The sequence below is a fragment of the Aquarana catesbeiana genome, linkage group LG03 (assembly GCF_042186555.1).
Source record: "Aquarana catesbeiana isolate 2022-GZ linkage group LG03, ASM4218655v1, whole genome shotgun sequence".
Taxonomy (NCBI): Eukaryota; Metazoa; Chordata; class Amphibia; order Anura; family Ranidae; genus Aquarana; species Aquarana catesbeiana.
In genome coordinates this window covers 169,131,844-169,146,585 of record NC_133326.1, presented here as the reverse complement: position 1 = coordinate 169,146,585, position 14,742 = coordinate 169,131,844, and the positions used below count along the sequence as shown (strand labels likewise).

The 14,742-nt window shown below is 40.7% G+C and overlaps 1 protein-coding gene across 3 annotated transcripts in view; it reads left to right on the top strand.

Moving 5' to 3' along the window:
* The window catches only part of SEPHS1 (selenophosphate synthetase 1), a 121,123-nt gene that overhangs the window by 2,675 nt on the left and 103,706 nt on the right, over nucleotides 1-14,742 (top strand). The window contains exon 2 of one of the 3 annotated variants that reach the window (XM_073619515.1): nucleotides 7,332-7,438. The exons of the other annotated variants lie outside the window; for them this stretch is intronic. The gene's annotated coding sequence lies outside the window, so the exon portion shown is untranslated. The remainder of the gene's footprint in view (nucleotides 1-7,331; nucleotides 7,439-14,742) is intronic. 3 annotated transcript variants of the gene reach the window in all.

Below are 14,742 nucleotides of genomic sequence, written 5' to 3'. Positions count from 1 at the left end.
TCATGGCAGGATCACTGGGTATACCTTTCCTGACAGCTGCAGATTAAAATTATTTTTCAAAATGACATTAACGTTCTCATGGTTGTGTGAGATTTCATTGAATTAATGTAATATTAAATACAAATGTGCTTTTTGTCACTGAATACAGGGGCAATCGTTTGTGACTCATTCTGCTTTCTTTATCAAATATTTATCTTTATCTAAAGTTATAATACTGTATTGTCATTGAAATCACATAACATTTTCATTGTTTTTATACATTGACAATAATGCTTATTATTTTGAGGAATGTACAATAATTTTCTTGTATGTGTGAAGTTGGCTGTAAAATAGTTTCTTGTGTAATAAAGAAAGCAGAATCCAGGCTGATTTCTGGAAACTGGAGGGAAATGGGAGTCCTAAATTTTAGCAACTGGATATATAGATCTCCAATACATTCCCCCTGTCTAGTCTGACAGGGTTTGTTATGAAATTGGTTTCATGTTTTACCTGGACAGAATAAAACAATTAATCTGATTATTCATATCTTCAGTATTTTTTTATTTTGTGTATCTATTCAGATACACAAAATTGGGGGGGGGGGGGGGGTGTTTATATGGCTGTGCCCCTGGGAATATTGTCTCACAGTTGGCTTTACCCCACTGCAAATAATGCAACCAAAGTGTCTGGCCTAAGGGGTCAAAAATGCACCGTGTTGCTCCAGAAGAATCTCCTGCACCTCTTTCCAGGTCATGTATATGACGTGTATTGCCTAGTTGTGAATGGACCTCATAGACAATGTTAGGATTCCTCTTGTGTTGACGGCTGAAGCGTAACTGGCTGCTGCATTTCTCTACAGCAAAACTTGCTGCACTGCAGCATTGTGGTGCAAGGATTAAATTAAATCTTATTTTGTGACCCCTCAATAAAGTAAATATAAAAGTAAGCCGTGCCTTGTAGTGTAACAATGCAAAGCGTCACCCTGGTGTGAATCAGCCCTAAGTGGTGCAATGCTAATGGAAAATTATCTTGTATTGAAAACAGAAAAGTTGGTTCTGTTGACAGAGTTCAAGAATTGGGGTGCCAAACTTGCAGATCTTTGATTTTGTATGGGAAAGTATTATTATTATTATATTTCACATAGAAATGGAGAGGAGAAACTTTATTTTGAGGTCTTGGGGTAAGGATGGAAATAAATTGTGACCATCACAAAGCTCAACCGTGACCTAGGTGATTTGTGTCAGGGTAATATTCCTCCGGATGGTTGTCTGACCTCACATAACCTGATTATTTGGGGTTATAATAAGGTCACCAGTGACAGGAGGAAGTTGTTTTAGCTTGCTAGTGTTTATGGTTTGTACTTTGTGTTTAGTTATGTTTAACCTCCTTTTTAAATATGCATTGTTTTCTAATTTGAAGCTAGAAGTGTACTTGTGGTTATAACCTGGTTATTGGTTATAGTTTCTTTGTTGTATTGTGCTAAGAAGGTGTTTTTTGTTTTAAAATATGAATTTATCCTGGTGAGAATATTAAATATCTTGCACGCATGTACTACTTTCTTGCTGGGAGAAAATCTCTACATCTGTGCTAATGATTCAACTTTGGACTACTTTTACATGTACTTATTGCTGTGGGAATCAGTGTGATCAAGGCTGTTAGTGTCTGTTGTATGCTGTTTAATAGTTGCGTTCGTTGCAGCAGTCCTGGCTGTGCGTGTGCTGTTTCTGCAGGTAATACAAAGCCCGGCGCTGGCACACAATGAAGGCCTGTCTGTGCTTTGCTGCATTAAAGGCAGCGTCTGAAATTTAAGGTGTTCCTGATTCCGGCAGCCCTCATATCAGTGGCGTTCTCTCAGCAGTATCTGTACACACCTCCTTCTTTTTTTTTTTTTTTCTTTTCTTCTGCTCTTTGAATGGATTTTCTTGGTTGCTTTTTCCACCAATGTGTTTCTAATTGTAGGAAAAATTGGGAGGGTCTAAGCTGGCATTGCGTTTACTTTTTGTTAAATTTTTTTTTTTTTTTTTTTTTTTGAGTGCTGCATACCTTCATGTCATTGAAAACAAAACCTATACTAATATACAAAGGAAAATCGATTCAAAATTTTTTTTTTTTTTTTTTTTGGGGGGCAAAGTTTGCTGCTTTATGTAAAGTTTATTTCTATAGCATTTACAAATGTTCATGGGATTAAAAGAAATCTGACATGAGTAAAAATGGAGGTACCATTGCTGACCTATATTTCTGAAAATGCTGATTGCCTGGCATAATTTGGATTCAGTGTTTTGGCTTGAAGTAAGCTTAAGCCTAGGTGCACACTGACAGCGTGATTGAATTTGTGTGAGTTCAGCTGAACTCGCACAATTTCAATCCCGCATGTCAGTCCCGACTTCGGGGGCAATTTCAGAGACATCTGTGCGGGTTTCTGCACAGATGTCTGAACAAATCGCACCCCGAAGTCGCCAAAAGTAGTACAGAAACTACTTTTGGGAATCTGTGCCATTGCTGCCAATTTGGCATGTGATTTGACATGTCAAATCGCATCAATGTGAATTTAGGCTTAAAAAAAAGCTGCTTGTGTTTTGCCTGTAGAAACAGCCCAATGTTCTCCTATCTGTCCATGCACATTAGGACATTTGCAGGCATATTTTAATTGTTTGCCTACTGGGAACTCTTACCCCCCTTCCTACCCAGACCAATTTTTAGCTTTCAGTGCTGTCAGTCTTTGACTGACAATTATGCGGTCATGCACTGTACCCATCCTGAATTTTTTTATCATTGTTTTGAGACAGAGCTTTCTTTTAGTGGTATTTAATCACCACTGGGTTTAATATTTTTTGCTAAACAAATGGAGAAAGACTGAGTATTTAGGGAGGAAAAAAAAAAAACGCTTTCCTAAGCTGGGGCTACATTATCCCTTTTCATGACTAAGCCTATTTTTGAAATTTGGTGTTTACAACTTAAAATCTGTATTTTTTGCTAGAAAACTACTTAGAACCCCCAAACATATATACATTTTTTAGCAGAGAATCTAGAGCATAAAATGGAGATTGTTGCAAAATTTTATATCACATGGTATTTGTGCAGCGGTGTTTTAAACGCAAATTTTTGGGAAAAGGGATACTTTCATGAATTTTAAAAAATCCAAACAGTAAAATTACCCCAATTTTTTGTATAATGTGAAAGATGATGTTACGCTGAGTAAATAGATACCAAACATGTCACGCTTTATAATTGCACGCACTCGTGGAATGGCGACAAACTACGGTACCTAAGAATTTCCATAGGCGACGCTTTAATTTTTTTTTACGGTTACCAGGTTAGAGTTACAGAGGAGGTCTAGTGCTAGAATTATTGCTCTCGCTCTGATGATCGCAGCGATACCTCACATGTGTGATTTTAACACCGTTTACATATGCGGGCGCGACTTCCGTATACCTTTTTATTTGCTGCGCGAGCTGACGGGGGCGCTTTAAAAAAATGTTTTTTTTATTTTATTAATTTTTATATTTATTGTGTTTAAAAAAAAATATTTTTGACTTTTATTACCACAGTAATAAGTGGTGACAGGTACTCTTTATGGAGGGATCGGGGGTCTAAAAGACCCCCGATCCCTCCTTTTGAACTTCAAAGTATTCAGATCAACGAAAACGGCGATTCTGAATACTGTGTATTTTTTTTAAAACTGGCGCATTTGGCAGCCGAGTAAACGGGAAGTGACGTCATGACGTTGCTTCCGTGTTTACGATTAGGAGGCGGCTTCGTTCCAGCCGCCGGAGTCGGCCGATTGGAATGGGAGGCCCGGTAAGAGTGGCGGGAGGCGGCGGGAAGGGGGGACGGGAAGGGGGACGTCCCCTCCCGCTCCTCCGGTATAACAGCTGAGCGGCTTTTAGCCACATCGGTTGTTATACTCGAATAGCCGATTGCCCGCTCTAAACAATGGTACCGGGATGATGCCTGCAGCTGCGGGCATCATCCCGGTATAACCCCAGAAAGCCGAGTACGCACGTCTGCGTACGCTCGGCGGGAAGGGGTTCTACAATGTTATAATTCAATTTTCTTTAGATTTACCTTCAACTGTATAGTACAAGGGTATGCATGAATGCATACAAATTTGAAAGTGTTTAGGTCTGACCTCATATTATATGGCTTTGGTAAATCTAAAGGAAAGTTGTACAAGAAAATCGTATACTGTATGGTCGGCCTTAGTTTCTGTTATAAAATTTTGCAAATAGGTAATTTTTTGTTCACTGATGTGCGCTGATGAGGCGACAACATTGATAATCAGTGCCCTGATTATTAGTATAAATTTGCCCTGTCACAGGTTTGCTAGCTATCAGCTTTCCTTTCCTCAGACAGTGACAGCACTGAGGAAAGGAAATGCCGATAACCAGCATTTGTTTACATGTGATGAACTGTGATTGGACACAGCTGATCACGTGGTAAAGGGCAGCTGTGATTGGCCCTTTACCTCGATCTGTGATCAGCTGTGTCCAAACACCCTTCTGGTTTGCATTTTTTTTTTTCACACAAATAGAGCTTTCTTTTGGTGGTATTTAATCACCGTTGGGTTTTTTATTTTTTGCGCTATAAAAGAAAAAAGACTGAAAATTTGGTAAAAAAATGAATTTTTCTTTGTTTCTGTTATAAAATTTAGCAAATTAGTAATTTTTCTTCGTAAATTTTGGCCAAAATTTATACTGCTACATATCTTTGGTAAAAATAAGTACAACTGGGTGTATATTATTTGGTCTTTGTGAATGTTAGAGAGTCCAAATGCTATGGTGCCAATATCTGAAAATTGATCACACCTGAAGTACTGACGGCCTATCTAATTTCTTGAGACCCTAACATGCCAGAAAAGTAAAAATACCCCCAAATGACCCCTATTTGGAAAGAAGACATTCCAAGGTATTTAGAAAGATGCATGGTGAGTTTTTTTGGAATTGTCATCTTTTCCCACAATTCTTTGCAAAATCAAGATTTTTTTTTTTTTCACAAAATTGTCATATTAGAAGGTTATTTCTCACACACAGCATATGCATACAACAAATTACATCCCAAAATACATTCTGCTATTACTCCCAAGTATGGAGATACCACATGTGTGAGACTTTTACACAGCGTGGCACATACAGAGGCCCAACATGCAAGGAGCACCTCCAGGCGTTCTGGAGCACCCAGGCCAATTCTTATATTTCTCTCCTACATGTAAAAATAATTTATTTGCTAGAAAATTACATAGAACCCCAAAACATTATATATATATATATATATATATATATATATAAATATTTTTTAGCAAAGACCCTAGAGAATACAATGGCGGTTGTTGCAGCTTTTTATCTCGCACGGTATTTGCGCAGCAATTTTTCGAACGCGTTTTTTTTGGAAAAAAAACAGTTTTGTGCTTTAAAAAAAAACAAAACAGTAAAGTTAGCCCAATGTTTTTGCATAATGTGAAAGATGAAGTTACGCCGAGTAAATAGATACCTAACATGTCACCCTTCAAAATTGCACACTCTCGTGAAATGGTGCCAAACGTCGCTACTTAAAAATCTCCATATGGCCCGGTCGGCAAGTGGTTAAGGAGCATAGATTACTACTGATCACTTTTTTAGAGCACCAGGACAATGGAAACACCCACAAAATTACCACATTTTGAAAAGCAAACACTATTTTCTAAGAGGTACAACGAATCTTTAAAATTTATAATTTTTTTTTTTTGCCACAAGTTTTTTGAAAAGTGAAAATGTGTGTGTTTTTTGTTTTTTTGTTTTTTTCTTTACAAAAAGTTGTCAGTTAACCACTTAAAGACCAGTCTCGTTTTGAGATTTTGGTGTTTAAAACAGTTTTTTTTTTTTTTTGCTAGAAAATTACTTAGAACCCCCAAACATTATATATTGTTTTTTTCTAACACCCTAGAGAATAAAACGGCGGTCATTGCAATACTTTTTTTCACACCGTATTTGCACAGCGGTCTTACAAGCGCACTTTTTTTGGAAAGAAATTCACTTTTTTGAATAAAAAAAATAAGACAACAGTAAAGTTACCCCAATTTTTTATTTATATTGTGAAAGCTGTTACGCCGAGTATTACCCAACATGTCACGCTTCAAAATTGCGCCCGCTCGTGGAATGGTGTCAAACTTTTACCCTCAAATCTCCATAGGTGACGAAAAAATTTAAAAATTCTACAGGTTGCATGTTTTGCGTTACAGAGGAGGTCTAGGGCTAGAATTATTGCTCTCGCTCTACCGATCGCGGCGATGCCTCACATGTGTAGTTTGACCACAGTTTTTATATGCAGGCGCTACTCACTTGTGCGTTCGCTTCTGCGTGCAAGCTCGTCGGGACATGGCGTTTTTTTAAAATTTTTTTTTTTTTTTCCTTATTTATTTTACTTGACTTTATTTATTTTTACACTGTTTTTAAGAAGAAAAAAAATTTGGGTCACTTTTATTCCTATTACAAGGAATGTAAGCATCCCTTGTAATAGAAAAAAGCATGAGAGGTCCTCCTAAATATGAGACAGACAGACGCGATCGTCTCTGCCGCTGCCGATGGCTCTGGTAAGCGGCAGAGGGCACCGGATCGTGGCGGGAGGGGGGACCTCTCCCGCCACCAATAAAAGTGATCTTGCGGCAAATCTGCCATAGAGACCACTTTTATCTTGTAGCCGACTGCAGGCCGAACACAGGGATACCAGGGTTATGGCAGCTAGCTGCTGCCATAACGATATCCGTCCCCAAAAAAAGAGACGTATATGTACATGCGGCTGTCGACAAGTGGTTAATGAGAGATTTTCACCACGTTATATGCATTCTTTAGATATACACCCCAAAACACATTCTGCTGCTTCTTCCGAGTATGGTGATACCATAAGTTAGACTTATCCACCACACATAGGGGCCCAAAAATTAAAGAATCACCTTCCTGGGACACAAATTACGAATCGAATTACCTATTGGATTTTTTGGAGGCCCTGGAGCACCAGGAAAGTGGGAACATAAATAAAATTGCCACATATTGGAAACAAAAACACAGGTGTATCCAGACGCCGCTCACGGTGTGTGTTCCAGGGACCAGGAAATGACATCAGCGCCACCGGAAATGCGTCAACCTGTTTTGCCCGCCTACAGGGCGTTATCAAAGACCTCAGGTCCCTGGAACGCACGCCGTGAGCGGCGTTCGGATACACTTTTAATCCCTGTACATGCCTGTATTTACCAGCCATGTTGTAAGTACCCATTTATGTATGGAATAAATCCCTTTTAAACGGTACTTTTTCACTATCGGTTCCATTTTTTTTCCTCTTTTTTTGGTGCCTGGTGATTCTGCTGATTAAATTCCAACAAGAATCCTCTGATCTGATGTGCACATCACTACCCCTGAACTTCTCTGGATACCATCATTTAAGCCTGAAGTGACCCCCAGACTGCAAAGCTGGGGGTCATCGCCTTTTGGTGAGTGGGGACACATGTGGGGGTGTTGATTTGCACCTGAAAAATTCTGACGCGTCTGTGATTTACTGCACTTCAACAGTTTTTTTTTTCCATTGAGGATTAGAACATTTTGCACATATATTTGGACTTTATTTATATGGTGTTTTATTTTATCTGCTTTATTTATATTTGCACTTGTTTATACTCAGGTTCACACGTTCACTAACATTTGCGAGCGCCACTTATATATATATTATTCCTGTTTCCCTGAAAATAAGACCTAGCGTGATTGTCAGTGATGGCTGCAATATAAGCCCTACCCTGAAAATAAGACCTACAAGGACTTTAACTAGGGCTTATTTGGGGTTGGGGGGTAGAGCTTATATTGCAGCCATCAACGACAATCACGCTAGGTCTTATTTTCGGGGAAACAGGAGAATATATATAGATATAGATATTAATATATCTAGATAGATAGATATTGTTGTGACATATACCACACGGCCAGTACTTGGCAGATATTCCTGCAGCTCCTTTTAATGCTGCTCTAGGCCTCTTGGCAGCCTCCCTGGCCAGTTTTCGTCTCATCTTTTCATAAATTTTGGAGGGACGTCCAGTGCTTGGTAATATCACTGTTGTGCCATATTTTCTCCATTTGTTGATGACTGTGTTCCATGTTATATCTAACGCCTTGGAAATTCTTTTGCACCCATCTCCTGACTGATACCCTTTGACAATGAGATCCCTCTGATGCTTTGGAAGCTCTCTGTGGACCATGGCTTTTGCTGTAGGATGTGGCTAAGAAAATCTCAGGAAAGACCTACTAGAACATCTGAACTTTATTTGGGGTTATTCAGAGGCACTTTAAATATTGGCAGGTGTGTACTGACTCCTATTTAACATGAGTTTGAATTGCTTAATTCTGAACACAGCTACAGTACATCCCCTGTTATATCCCACACTTATGCATGTTGCTTTTGAGCGTTTTTGGAGTTTTTTTTTTTCATGCTTGCCACGTTTTTGTAGCGTTTTTTAGCTGCGTTTTTGCCGCGTTTTTTTTTTTTTTTTTTTTTTTTTTTTTTTACAGTCTAAATAAAAATTAAAAAAAACAAAAAAAAAAAAAAAAAAAAAAAACGGCAAAAACGCTGCAAAAACGGTGCACTTGCGTTTTTGATGCTTGTCCATTGACTTCCATTACATGCAAAACGCTGCATTTTGCATGAAAAAAAGTCCCTGACCCTTTCCAAAAATGCAGAGATACAAAAAGGCATTGATGTGAACATGTTCCATAGGAACCCATGTTAAAAAATTCCCGTGCATTAATGCAAAATGCATCAAAAAACGCGCTAGTGTGAATGGAGCCTTAGTTTTTTTTAAATAATCAAAAATGTAACTTCCAACAGAACTTGGCATAGTCTGGGCATTTCTAGGTGGGGTTTAGTACTTCATTTAAATGTGTCATCAAGTAGGCAAATTGTTTTCTATACATTATTGCCTTATCTAAATCGTGTGTTCAATCGGGGAAGTACAAATAAACAGCTATGTGTTGATATATGCACGACTGAAGTACTCACAGAAGGTTAGATACCAAAATGGTGTACACTGTAGGAAAAGCAGGAAGCTGCATAGCAATGATGTCAGATCACATCCAGCTTTATTTAACTTGAACATAGCCCACTGCAGCCCTGCCTAGATCTACCCTCTTACCAAACGTTTCACCAAGTACTGGCTTGATTCCAGAGATGTGACGTCTTGGGCATTCTCATGGCGGCTGTCAAAATACAATAGTTCAGCCTGTTCTGTGTAGCGTGGATGAAGGAATCTGTTCTATTTTTCTCATTCAGCTCAGAGACTGAATGATAAAAAAAAATTCTGTCGATGTATGGCCATTCTCGATGAGTCCCTGATCCAGAACAAGCGTGTAAATGCTCAGTGTCCTGATATCTCACATGTACGTACTTGATGCAGTTCAGGAACTCCCTTATCCGTGAAGATAACAATCAGCCCTAGAGTAGGGATGAGCTTCGAGTTCGAGTCGAACTCATGTTTGACTCGAACATCGGCTGTTCGCCAGTTCGCCGAACAGCGAACAATTTGGGGTGTTCGTGGCAAATTCGAAAGCCGCGGAACACCCTTTAAAAGTCTATGGGAGAAATCAAAAGTGCTAATTTTAAAGGCTTATATGCAAGTTATTGTTATAAAAAGGGTTTGGGGACCTGGGTCCTGCCCCATGGGACAAGGATCAATGCAAAAAAAAAGTTTTAAAAACGGCCGTTTTTTTTGGGAGCAGTGATTTTAATAATGCTTAAAGTGAAACAATAAAAGTGTAATATTCCTTTAAATTTCGTACCTGGGGGGTGTCTATAGTATGCCTGTAAAGGGGCGCATGTTTCCCGTGTTTAGAACATTTTGACAGCAAAATGACATTTCAAAGGGAAAAAAGTCATTTAAACCTACTTGCGGCTATTAACGAATTCCCGGTCCGACAATACACATAAAAGTTCATTGATAAAAACGGCATGGGAATTCCCCACAGGGGAACCCCGAACCAAAAAAAAAAAAATGACATGGGGGGTCCATCTAAATTCCATACCAGGCCCTTCAGGTCTGGTATGGATTTTAAGGGGAACCCCGGCCAAAAAAATAAATAAAAATAAATGGCGTGGGGTCCCCCCAAAAATCCATACCAGACCCTTATCCGAGCACACAACCTGGCAGGCCGCAGGAAAAGAGGGGGGACAAGAGAGCGCCCCCCCCCCCCTGAACCGTACCAGGCCACATGCCCTCAACATTGGGAGGGTGCTTTGGGGTAGCCCCCCAAAACACCTTGTCGCCATGTTGATGGGGACAAGGGCCTCATCCCCACAACCCTTGCCCGGTGGTTGTGGGGGTCTGCAGGCAGGGGGGGCTTATCGGAATCTGGAAGCCCCCTTTAACAAGGGGACCCCCAGATCCCGGCCCTCTCCCCCTGTGAATTGGTAAGGGGGTACAAAAGTACCCCTACCATTTCACAAAAAAACTGTCAAAAATGTTAAAAATGACAAGACAGTTTTTGACAATTCCTTTTATTTTAATGCTTCTTCTTTCTTCTTCTTCCTTCTTTCTTCTTTCTTCTTTCTTCTTCTTCCTTCTTCTTCCTTCTTTCTTCTTTCTTCTTTCTTCTTTCTTCTTTCTTCTTCTTCCTTCTTCTTCTTCCTTCTTCTTCTTTCTTCTTTCTTCTTTCTTCTTTCTTCTTCTTTCTTCTTCTTTCTTCTTCTTTCTTCTTCTTTCTTCTTTCTTCTTTCCTCTTTCCTCTTCTCCTCTTCTCCTCTTCTCCTCTTTTCCTCTTCTCCTCTTCTCCTCTTCTCCTCTTTCCTCTTTCCTCTTTCCTCTTTCCTCTTTCCTCTTTCCTCTTTCCTCTTTCCTCTTTCCTCTTTCCTCTTTCCTCTTTCCTCTTTCCTCTTTCCTCTTTCCTCTTTCCTCTTTCCTCTTTCTTCTTCTCCTCTTTCTTCTTCTCCTCTTTCTTCTTCTCCTCTTTCTTCTTCTCCTCTTTCTTCTTCTCCTCTTTCTTCTTCTCCTCTTTCCTCTTTCCTCTTTCTTCTTCTCCTCTTTCTTCTTCTCCTCTTTCTTCTTCTCCTCTTTCCTCTTTCCTCTTTCTTCTTCTCCTCTTTCTTCTTCTCCTCTTTCTTCTTCTCCTCTTTCTTCTTCTCCTCTTTCTTCTTCTCCTCTTTCTTCTTCTCCTCTTTCTTCTTCTCCTCTTTCCTCTTTCCTCTTTCTTCTTCTCCTCTTTCTTCTTCTCCTCTTTCTTCTTCTCCTCTTTCTTCTTCTCCTCTTTCTTCTTCTCCTCTTTCTTCTTCTCCTCTTTCTTCTTCTCCTCTTTCTTCTTCTCCTCTTTCTTCTTCTCCTCTTTCCTCTTTCTTCTTCTCCTCTTTCCTCTTCTTTCTTCTCCTCTCTTTCTTCTTCTTTCTTCTCCTCTCTTTCTTCTTCTTTCTTCTCCACGGCATTTTCTTCCCTTCTCCTCGGGCCGCTCCGCATCCATGATGGCATTCCCTGTGACATCAGAGGGGGGCGGGGTCACCCGTTGCGTAACCCTGCCCCTTTCTGACGTCACGGGGAATGCCACAGGGAAGTCCCGTCAAGTCCCCGTGCGTCAGAGGGGGGGTCACCGGGTGGCTCCGCCCCCCCGTTATTTAAGAACCGTCAGAAGAGGAGAAGCGTCACACAGCGGGAGCCTCCCTCCATGCCATCATGGATGCGGGGCGACCCGAGGAGAAGAAGACACAGCGGATGAAGATGCAGGACGAAAACACCGGAGGAAGAACCAGAAGAAGAAAGAGATGGAGGAAGAAAGAAGAAGCATTTAAATAAAGGAATTGTCAAAAACTGTCTCTTGTCATTTTTAACATTTTTGACAGTTTTTTGTGAAATGGTAGGGGTACTTTTTTTGTACCCCCTTACCAATTTCACACAGGGGGGAGGGCCGGGATCTGGGGGTCCCCTTGTTAAAGGGGGCTTCCAGATTCCGATAAGCCCCCCCGCCGCAGACCCCAACAACAACCGGGCAAGGGTTGTGGGGATGAGGCCCTTGTCCCCATCAACATGGGGATAAGGTGTTTTGGGGAGCTACCCCAAAGCACCCTCCCAATGTTGAGGGCATGTGGCCTGGTATGGTTCAGGAGGGGGGGCGCTCTCTCGTCCCCCCCCCCCCCCCTCTTTTCCTGTGGCCTGCCAGGTTGCGTGCTCGGATAAGGGTCTGGTATGGATTTTTGGGGGGACCCCACGCCTTTTTTTTTTTTTAATTTTGGTTCGGGGTTCCCCTGTGGGGAGTTCCCATGCCGTTTTTATCAATGAACTTTTATGTGTATTGTCGGACCGGCAATTCATTATAGCCGCGAGTTTTAAATGACTTTTTTCCTTTTGAAATGTAATTTTGCTGTCAGACTGTTCTAAACACGGGAAACATGCGCCCCTTTACAGGCATACTATAGACATCCCCCAGGTACGAAATTTAAAGGAATATTACACTTTTATTGTTTCACTTTAAGCATTATTAAAATCACTGCTCCTGAAAAAACAGCCGTTTTTAAAACTTTTTTTTGCATTGATCCATGTCCCCTGGGGCAGGACCCAGGTCCCCAAACACTTTTTATGACAATAACTTGCATATAAGCCTTTAAAATTAGCACTTTTGATTATTCATGTTCGTGTCCAATAGACTTTAACGGTGTTCGCGTGTTTGAACAAATTTTTTGCCTGTTAGCAGGCAGAAAGGCATTATTCATTCATATCAGTCCCTGCCCTCCGGGAGCTTACATTCTAAGGCCCCTAACTCACATTCATGCATCCAAATACTAGGGCTAATTTGGACAGGAGCCAGTTAAAGAGTAACTTTTTTTTGAATATTTATTTATTTCAGGTACTTATATAGCGCCGTCAATTTACGCAGCGCTTTACATATACATTGTACATTCACATCAGTCCCTACCCTCAAGGAGCTTACAATCTAAGGTCCCTAACTCACATTCATACATACTAGGGACAATTTAGACAGGATCCAATTAACCTACCAGCATGTCTTTGGAGTGTGGGAGGAAACCGGAGTACCCGGAGGAAACCCACGCAGGCACAGGGAGAACATGCAAACTCCAGGCAGGTAGTGTCGTGGTTGGGATTCGAACCAGCGACCCTTCTTACTGCTAGGCGAAAGTGCTACCCACTGCACCACTGTGCCGCCCAATAGAGCGGAAAGGGATTAGAACACCTGCCAGGTTTTTTTTTTTTTTTTTTTTTTTTTTTTCTTTTTGTTTTTTGCTGTCTGTGCCCCCTCTCTATTTGTCCTGTTTACCATTAATTATCAGTGAAAGAAAAACACAAATTTTATAGGGGAAATCTTCCAATGGGGACACTGGTTCTGTTGACCTGAGAGTCCCTAAGAAACTCCCCTTATTTGCAGAAATTTCCTCTCAATTGCTGTATGGCTATGAGACAGGAAGTAAAGGGAAATGTCTGCAATGGGACATCTTACAGGTGATATAATCCTCCCTTACTCTATTCAAAATGGGGGGGGGGGGGGGGGGGAGTTTTTCCTATAGTTCTACTTTAAGCTACCATGTCTTTGGAGTGTGGGAGGAAACCGAAGTGCCCAGAGGAAACCTGCACAGGGAGAACATGCAAACTCCAGGCACGTAGAGTCGTATTTGGTATTTGAACCGACGACCCTAGTGCTGCTAGGCAAAAATGCTAACCACTTAGCCACTGTGCTGCCCAGACAAGTCAGCAGTGGTGACTTTAATACTTCTACCATTGGAAAATCTGTTTTAAATATGGTTACAGGGACAAGGATGTTGATTCTTTTTTAAAAAGGACAAATACATGACTGATAAATGCAGTATGTATGTCAAGCAATTTTATTCTCAATCGAAAACTTATCTGCTTTGTGATGGGTGAGCTATTAGAATGCACATTATGGCACACTTGGCTCCTGGAATACCCTCCTCCATATTGCAGATGCTGGAAATGGGATGGGGTGTACGCTGCTGTACCCATGTGCCCCACAGGCCATGTACACTAAGTAAAAAAAAAAAAAAGCAAGAAGTTTTTTTTTTTTTGGCAGAATTGCAAATTTCTCCTGCCAAAACCCCTTCTAGCGTTTTTTTTTTTTTTTGGCTAATTAGTGCAGTGTTTTAAAAGTAATTTTGATCTGACTTGCAGATTTTTATGAGATTTCTCTTTCACACCTTTTGTAATTAGATTAACTATTTTGCTGCCAAACATATTTTGTCCCCCCAGTTTCTTACATACAAGCACACGTGCTTAAATGAACTTCTCTTATTTGCATTCTTTAGTCCAATGTTTCTCAACTCCAGTCCTCAAGGTGTCCAACAGGTCATGCTTTCAATTATTTTGCACAGGTGATTTGATTGCCTTAGTAATTACAGCTGTTTCATCTGAGGGAAATCCTGAAAACATGACCTGTTGGGGCGCCTTGAGGACTGGAGTTGAGAAACACTGCTTTAGTCTGTTTTATAAATAGAGTTGAGGCAGGTTTCGCACTGCTCTGACATGAAAGCTGTGCGACTTTGCCAGGTGACTTTAGTGCACGACTTTGACTCGACTTTGAAGCAACTTCAGGGAATGTCTGTGTAATCTTCCTGTAATGTCGAATCCAAATCACAGCAATTAAGACAAGGATTCGCCTTCTTTTTAATTGGACCAGTAAGGTGGCTCTCATAGGGAAACATTGATTTTTACATGCCATGCGACATGTGCTCTCAAAGTCGGAGCGCATGTCGCACCAGTGTGAACCGGGCCTGAAGGTGTTTCCTGTGCTCTCTTCCTGAATTCTC